Source organism: Puma concolor, chromosome B1, assembly GCF_028749965.1.
Source record: "Puma concolor isolate L17-30 chromosome B1, mPumCon1.1.hap2, whole genome shotgun sequence".
In the NCBI taxonomy this organism is placed as follows: domain Eukaryota; kingdom Metazoa; phylum Chordata; class Mammalia; order Carnivora; family Felidae; genus Puma; species Puma concolor.
The window spans coordinates 21,192,026-21,200,895 of NC_141670.1; the positions used below are offsets into that span (position 1 = coordinate 21,192,026).

General features: G+C 42.0%; 1 protein-coding gene across 4 annotated transcripts in view; it reads right to left on the minus strand.

The window, feature by feature from the left end:
* SLC7A2 (solute carrier family 7 member 2) overlaps positions 1-8,806 on the minus strand; it is a 76,263-nt gene extending 67,457 nt beyond the window's left edge. For 2 of the 4 annotated variants that reach the window (XM_025932911.2, XM_025932910.2), the window contains exon 1: positions 8,656-8,806. The gene's annotated coding sequence lies outside the window, so the exon portion shown is untranslated. The other 2 variants (XM_086702857.1, XM_086702859.1) reach the window with 2 other exon arrangements.
* Positions 8,807-8,870: the final 64 nt, after the last annotated feature.

Here is an 8,870-nt window from a genome sequence, read left to right on the forward strand (position 1 = left end):
ATTTGTAATATAGATTGAGCAGCCAAAGAGAAGAGGATTTGGTAGGGAAGTAACTCTCAACACCATCAAATTCCACAGAGATTAAATCATGACCCACCAGGGTGGAGATTCACCACACGTCACATCCTTCACACAGCACAGAGTGGGTGCTTAATCTTCAATGCACGCCGGAACTCGCGAAGAAACTTGCTAAGGACCTGGCCAAGCACCTTGGCAGTGCTATTTGTTTCACGTGATGAACAAAATGAACTCTCAGTAGGTTTTGGACTTGGAGGAAGTTTCTTATTCTTCTGTCAAGTCTTTCATATATAAGTCTAGATCAGTGCAAAATGTCACATGTAAGAATTAAAACAGCAGTTTCATTTTGCTTGATTAAACACAGCCAATCTGAAGTCATTTTGTTGCACTGACTGGCCTGGACAAAAGAGTTAAATTCCTAACATGGCCAAGATAACTCCAGAGTGTTAATGAGCCCTCAACATGGAGTATCAAAGCTCATCCCTGGCTCCTTCTAGGTCTCCAAGAAACATCTCCTAAATGATTGCTCAAATAACAACTGAATTAAAGAAACAGAATTGAAACTTGCTGTTGGATTCAAACAGAAATATAAAACTGTGTTGTTTAATATGATCATTAAAAGCAGAGAAAAGGTCATGCAGACTAGCCTGAATTTACCGGACAAAGAATTTTCCCAGAGGAATTCATACCTAAATTTGATACAAACTATCAGTGAAGTTTTCATTCAGACTTTTATCAAGTTGCAAACATCTTGTAGACCATGAATGCTCTGCAAAATATTAAGTATTCTTTGCTTCAGGAGACCAGGAACATTATGGGAGTGAACACTGAGTGAATTTCAGGAGGAAAAAAAAGTCACTCTAAAGAAAACTGTCTTTCTGAATGAAAGGGGAAAACTTCATTTAATACAAATGTTTTCTACTTGAAGGAAAAACACAAAGACATTTGTAAAGATTTTTATTTGCTGATTTATTTAGGAGAAATTTATTTAAAGTTTTGTTTATTCATGTATTATTCTAAAATAATAATACATTGAATATCCATACCCCATCCAACCCAAGAACTTGGAAATAATACTTATTGGTCATACATGAGCCAATCAGCAATGACATGACACCAGTCATCTTGCAAACAACTAGGATTAATGGCATTTTGAGCACCTAAGGTCCATCAAACAAAAACATTGTGAAGCGATTTTTATCTAGTAGAAATGGAAAGATTTGTCTAGTAAACTAAAGATGCAAATTAATTACCTGTCCTTCCCACCTCCACCCCCCTCTCAGGAACAATTATCAGATTTTTTTTTTTTAACGGTATTTTCGCAAGAACCTGAAACCTGGAAGGTGGAGCTCTGGCACCAGCTCCCTGTCTACATGGAGACCTTCCTTGTACCCCCTTAGAGCCTGACTTAGGACTGAAGACAGGAGCTGGCTGACAGGAACTGAAGACTATAGTAAATATAGTTTGGGTTATATAATCTCTTGTAAAACATGTCCCCCACCCCCCACCCCGAGGGGCACCTGGGTGGCTCAGCTGGTTAAGCATCCAACTCTTGATTTCCGTTCAGGTGATGATCCCATGGTTTGTGAGATCGAGCCCCACATTGGGCTCTGTGCTGATAGTGTGGAGCCCGCTTGGGATTCTCTCTCTCTGCTCCTCCCATGCTCATACACTTCTCTCACTCTCTCAAAATAAACTTAAAAACAAAAACAGCATTTTTTTTCTTCTACTAGGTCAATGGTAGACACTAAACTAAATGTGCTTTCTTCTAACAAAACAACCCTTCCCTCTCGAATGTGGGATAGACAAGTATCTCTTCAGCTATCAGCATTTCTAATCAGTCCTTTGTCCATCCCAAGCTGAAAGTAAAGATTGCAACCAACGCTAAAGTGTAGACAGAGTCTGCTTTTCTTGATCTGCAGTGGGTGTTCTGTGGGAGAAGCAATAATGGGAAAATGGATGAAGACCTCTTTCCATTCTTGACAAGGCCCTTTATGGATTTCAAACTCATTAAGTTTGTGCAAATATACCTCCTTGCCTAATGGAACAATTCAACTGTTAAAGAAAGAAATTAAAATAATCTCATTCTCTTAATTTAATAATTTAATAATGTGAGGCACCTGGGTGGCTCAGTTGGTTGAGTGTCTGACTTCGGCTCAGGTCATGATCTCACAGTCTGTAAGTTCAAGCCCTGGGTCAGGCTCTGTGCTGACAGCTCAGAGCCTGGAACCTGCTTCAGATTCTGTCTCCATCTCTCTCTGCCCCTGCCCCACTCATACTCTGTCTCTCTCCTTCAAAAATAAATAAACATTTTTTAAAAATTTTATAATGGCTTTATTCTTCAAAACTTCCATCTAGGGGCACCTGGATGGCTCAGTTGGTTAAACATCCGACTTCGGCTCAGGTCATGATCTCACAGTTCGTGAGTTCGAGCCCTGCATCAGGCTCTGTGCTGACAGCTCAGAGCCTGGAGCCTGCTTCAAATTCTGTGTCTGCCTCTCTCTCTCTCTGCTCCTCCCCCACTCATGCTCTGTCTCTCTGTCTCTCTCTCTCTCCTTCCAAAATAAATAAAAACATTTTTAAAAAATTAAAAAAAAGATTTCCATCTAAAATACAATCTCCTAATGTGTTTTAACTCTTCTTCTAAAACGTTTCAGAACAGTTTGAATTTGCAATTAAATGTAATTTTCTAGAGGTCCCTGAGTAGTTTCATTGGTTGAGCGCTGGACTCTTGATTTCAGCTCTGGTCACGATTCCAGTATTGTGGGATCGAGCTCCATGGCGGGCTCCATCCTCTCTCTCCCTCTGCCCCTGCCCTGCATACTAGCATGCGCTCTCTCTCTCCAAATAAAAACATATATATATATATATATATATACATAATTTTCTAGAGGTCTGGGGTAATAAATGGTACACAATTTTGCCAAATTAATAGTAAGTATTATTGCCCTTCCAAATGCATATTTTGGTGAATAACTGCCCAGCCAGAATTCAAATCCAAGTGACTCAAGTTTTACCAAAAAGCAACTAGAGGAAAAGAAAGAGTAGTTTTAGCAGCAATAATAGTAACTATAATGATGACAATACCTAAATTGGTTGGGCATTTTGTCTATGTCAGAACCACAACACGTATTTTTTTTTTAAAGTAAAGTTTGGAATAGAGTGTTATCTCTCTTTCCTATACCTCCAGCTTTTTTTGCCACCCGGATGACAGCTTTATCATTGTTCTTCCATTGTATGTTTCCTCGTTAACCCCTTCACTGGGTGGTCAATGCCCACAGAACAGGAAACAAGTTACTTATTTTTTGCTTCTCTACAGACTCGAGATCTGGGCAGTAAATATATACAACACATATTTCTCCAAAATGGATTAACTAACCGCTGTTCATCTATTTGGAAGACTCCAAATAGAGTTATCTCATAGGATATTCTTAGAAGCAAAGTTACAAAGTCCCATTTCCTATTCCAGGAATCCTAATGGATCAAAACAGTATTAAGTAACTTGGATGCACATACAATTGCTAAATACTCTAAGTTTTGCATATGAGTTATGGTAAATTCTGCCTAATAGTTTCACAAAAATCAAATCCAGTTGTTTCCACCAAATGCATAACTGCTTTTGGAACCCAAACAGCATGAACAGGGAGAAGGGTGGAAGATAAGTCACGTGCTTCAGGAAATACACTCTGCGTATGATACAGAGAGGACTTCTTACTATTTTAGTGTGACTTTAAAGTTTATTTTTATTTACTTTGAGAGACAGAGAGAGCACACAGGTGCACGCACACATGCCCATGCAAGGGAGAGGGAAAGGGAAAGAGAATCCCAAGCAGGCTCCATGCTATTAGTGCTGAGCCCAATGTGGGGCTTGATCTCACCAACTTCAAGGTCATGACCCGGGCGGAAGTGAAGAGCCAGACGCTCAACTGACTGAGCCAACCAGATGCCCCTTAGTGTGATTTTTTAAAGTAGAAATTGAATTGCATTCTGAAAATCTGTCCTGAGGTCATATTTGAGCATAAAAAAATAAGACTGAACATGCAAAAAAGACCCCATTTTTTCCTTAAGGTTCAATATACAGACACTTAATTCCACTACCACTGATTCCACTGGTGACTCTCATCATTATCATCATCTACCAATACGGCAGCTAGATACCCACAGCCAAGGCAAGAAAAGATCCTAACTAACCAATCTTTATTCCTCTAATGATCAAAGTAACAACTTCTATAACATCTTTTACAGAGAAGTAAAATAAAGAAGCTTTAAGGTGTACTGTCTTGATTTTCTGAAGAGACAAGCATTTGTTTTTAAGCAGAACAGATCCACTTACCTTAAAATCTTAACTAAAAAAAGGGGGGGGGGGGCAAAAGAAGTATCAAATGAGAGACTCTTAATTACAGTATCATTCAGCATCCTTAATGACATGGAGTTCCATCCACCATGATCACTAGGTTCACTAGGAAGTAGGCTTTGAAGGCAATAAACAGCATTGTATTACATATAATTGTATAAAGACCTAGGAAGGCTTCCTGAAGCCAGATTGGGTTAAGGAAAGAAAAGAATTTTCCCCAGAACTGTGGGAAAAACTAGCAAGAATCAACAAGGGAAATAAAAATTCTTTGCTGTGTATTGTTCACAAAATATTCCAAAAATGAATACAACATAGGGCTTTTTTTTTTTTTTTTTTAACTCCTGGAAGAAAGGTTAAGAAACGTTCTTATACCATCTGCCTCACTGAAGAATCCCAGATTGGCTCACATTCTGAAGAGAGATACTAATATGCAGCACCGGAAATGAATGGGTGGGTATGGATTTTATTTTTATTTTATTTCTTGAAGAGGGATGGAGAGAGGCATAAAATTAAATTTATGACATCTGCAGAATGAAATCATCACATAGGACACTGTAGCCTGATGATTCCATCTTAGATGTAAGAAACCCCAAGTTTTATAACCACGTATGTCCATACACACCCAGAAAAATAGATCTTCAATAATGTATGTCCATACATACCCATGGATTTCTCTGAACAGAGATTCCAAAGTAAAAGTCTGAATAGGAACAGAAGAAATGCAACCCACATATTTAAATCCAGCATTTTAAATAAAAACCACTTTACCTCAAATCTTAAAGTCAATACAACTTGTACTTATCAATGAGAAGGTTAACTAATGACAGCGAGGGCTTTCCTACAAACACGTAAAGTTTGAGTCCATAAGCACAAGGAAAACAATAGTACACTGTTTGCTTCCAGAGATTAATATTATGTTATGTTTATTAAGTTGGACATGAAAAATTAATAGATCAATCACGCTCTGATTATCTTAACTAAGTTACTGAGAACCTGGTCAACTATTTAGAGCCCGCTGAGAATGAACCCCTAGCTGTTGGTTTGGTTTTATCAAAGGCATCTACAACACTGCAACAGCCATGGACAACAATTCTAAAACAATAGCCAAAAAGGCAAGTAAGAGACTATATAAGAAGAACCAAGACAAATTTGTTACTACCAATAAAACAAAAACGCCAAGCACAGGTACTTTTGATGATGAAATAGAAAGCAGCATCATTTTCATGTATTAGAGAGCATGTTCCTTACTTGCTTTCTGGTATAGACAGTACCCAAGTCATCTGTTTATAGGTATTGTTACTTCGTATAAAATTACAACAAAAAAACCTACTCATAAATCCATCGATGAAAGGTTTCCTTAATGTAAAACTAACTGAAAAATCCTTCCAAAACTGGAGCTACACATAACTTTTGGTTGTCCAGTGTCTGGAACAGAATAGGGATTTTCAGTGAAGGAAACGTGAATGAAGGAATATACAGTCAAAGACATAAATAGCACCCTTTCTCAAATTATTGAAATCAGTGGCATCCATTCAACAATGACATATTGAGCATGTGTCATGTGCAGACATTGTTAGGCAGTAGAATGAAAAGTTATTGCAACAGGTGACGATGAAAAGAACGATATTAGTGTTTTGTTTTGTTTTTTTTTTAACATTTATTCATTTTTGAGACAGAGAGAGACAGAGCATGAATGGGGGAAGGTCACAGAGAGAGGGAGACACAGAATCTGAAACAGGCTCCAGGCTCTGAGCTGTCAGCACAGAGCCCGACGCGGGGCTCGAACTCACGGACCGTGAGATCATGACCTGAGCCAAAGTCAGACGCCCAACGGACTGAGCCACCCAGGCGCCCCAAGTTTTTTTTTTTAATCAAGGCTTTATCAGTATGTTTTTGAATACTCAGATTAAAGGTGTAGTATGGGTTAACCACGCAGATTTTGCAAACCATTTAGATGAGTGGTCTCATGTAAGTGAAATCTTACCGTTAAATGAGTTTTTCAGTATTCAGTTGGATGCCAAAACATTCAAATGAAGCATACAGTACTAAGCATGTGAATGTTGAGAAATAGATTCAACTGAAAATTCGGCTTTTGTTTTAACTGCCTATCATCCAGTAAGTGGCCTCTAAGAAGCCAGTCCTTAAGAATCAATGTGTTCATATCATGTTTGGGGAAATAATAAAACACACAGCAAGGTAGGATGTTTTCAATATTCTGTTCTGAAACTTGGTCACTGAAGGGCATCAAAATAAAACTAGCAGATGACCCTGAACACTTAAAAAAAATACTTATATAGGTATATAGGTAAAGGTATATGGAATAGCAAACAAATAAAACAGAAGGGAAGACAGAAACTAGGCTAAGTAGAGAAGCCACCAAAGAAAAATGATGAGAGAAAGCCCATTTGAAAAGTGGACTGAAAGAAGAAGAAACGGCCATAAATGAGGGCCCAGGTCTGGCCAAAAGAGCCAAGAAAAGCAATGACAACTTCAGCAAGAAAGCATGAGAAGACAACAGAAGGTGGGCCATGTAGAATGGAGACTAGGCACTCCCACTCCGCAAAGGGGAGCAGGCTTCCAGTGGAAAGCAAGAACTTTAAAATTCTTCAGGTGCTTATGTCCAAAACCCAAAAATATATGAGAATATGAGATGGAAAACTCTAGAGTATTCTGTCTTTTCAACCTTGTTTCCACTCCCAGCCTCCATGCTCTTTTACAGACTCCAAGTCCAGTGATAATGCTTAGAGACTTTGGAATCCAAAGGACTTTGCTGACGATGTGCTGAAGAGGCCGAGGATTCTGCAAACTGAATCCCAGGAGATACCAGACAGAGTTTTACTCGGGTCTCCAAGGCCACATCACACCCTTAAAGATTAAAATGCTTTAAGGTAAATGACATTCCCCAATCAAGGCATGATGTGGAAACGAGAGGCAAGGGAGAAAAGTGAAAAAATCCTAATAAATAATGTGGCCTCTCAGCATTAACACAGAGCAGCCAAGTAGGAACTCTGTAGTAAAGCAAAATATTAAGAAAATGCATATGCTGTTCTGCACTAAAACACTTCATATCAAGCGTCAGTGCAACTAAAAGAAATAAAGGGTTTAATAGTACAAAGGGAAAAAGCAACGATAAGAAAGCATATAAAACTATTATTATCCTGTCCATCCCTTAGACAAAGGAGCATGAACACAAATACTTGTGACTTCCTGGGGAGATAATTATTATTAAGACTCAGTGAGGAAAGAGGTGACTGAGGTTTTGCAAGAGTGCAAAAGTATCAAGTCAGAGGTCACATACGCACTTACTTCATATGCCAAGCCCCCGCCAACGTTCAGAACGCTCCTAAAATCTGACGATCCTCCCTCATTCAAAGATGAATGTTTTCTGTACTTGCGACTAGATAAATCTTATTACCAGTCCTAAGAGTCCCCTAAACGCTTTTGCAGGCAGTTCTGCATGAATACTTGAAAGTCTCAATAGGTTGGACCTTTTTACTCCCGAAATCTGGGCACTGTTTCCACTTATAAAGACTTACAGGACTCCATGAGAGTACTTTTAAGGCCCTTTAAGATACCGTCTTTGAACACGTTGCTCCATCGTCTGGATATGTGTTGGAAAGTTCTCCGCTGGAAGGGTATTGTGAGGCGATGGGCTAGGTGACTGCCGAAGCATCAAGAACGGCATTTCGAGTTCAAAGCTGAAGACTCCAGGCAGTAGGCTTTAAGAGTATAGCCCGTCCCTGACGGGCTTAAAACGGCGCCCCTTTACTTTCAAACACACAGCGCGACGGGCCATTTTACCTGTCCTACCCGTCCCGGTCACGTCTAGGACGTGAAAGGCTTCCAGGGCTCCAGGCGCTGTTCTATATTTAAATCAAAACTCTCTGGAAGGCGACTTCGGGGACCCCTCAGTGTGCCCTCCCGGAGACGGGTGCCCAGGGCCCCTCTCCTCCCCGCCCCGGACAAGAGTGCCTCAAGGGTCCCCCCGCAGGGTCTCCGTGCCGGCCGTCCCCAGCCCCCGCGACCCGCGCAGTCCCCGCGGACCCCGACGCCTCGCGGCACACACGATCGCGCGGGGTTGGCCAGGGCGAGGCGCAGCCCCCAGGGACGAGGGTCTGCGGCGGCAGCCCCCTCCCGCGGCCCCGGGGCTCTCCATCTCCGAGTCCCGGCGGCGCGGCCTCGGGGCCCTCGGCGCCCCAGCCCGGCCCTTCCCGTCCGGCCCCGGAGCCCAGGCCGCCCCTCGCCTGCGGTCCCTCCGCGCTACCGGACCCTTGGCAACTTACTGGGGCGGTGCTAGGGTCGCGCCGAGGGGGCGGTGGTGGGCGAGCGGCTCCGGGAGGCTGAAGGAGCGGCCGCCGCCTCGCTGGTCCGCGCGGAGAGGAGCGCCCCGGGCCGCTGCGCTGCAGAAGGCAGGCTGGGCACGTGGGCGCCCCTCTGTGTAGCCGTGCGGGGGGCGGGGCGCGGGGCAGGGCGGGGCCGCCTCCTCCCTCCCCCGCGC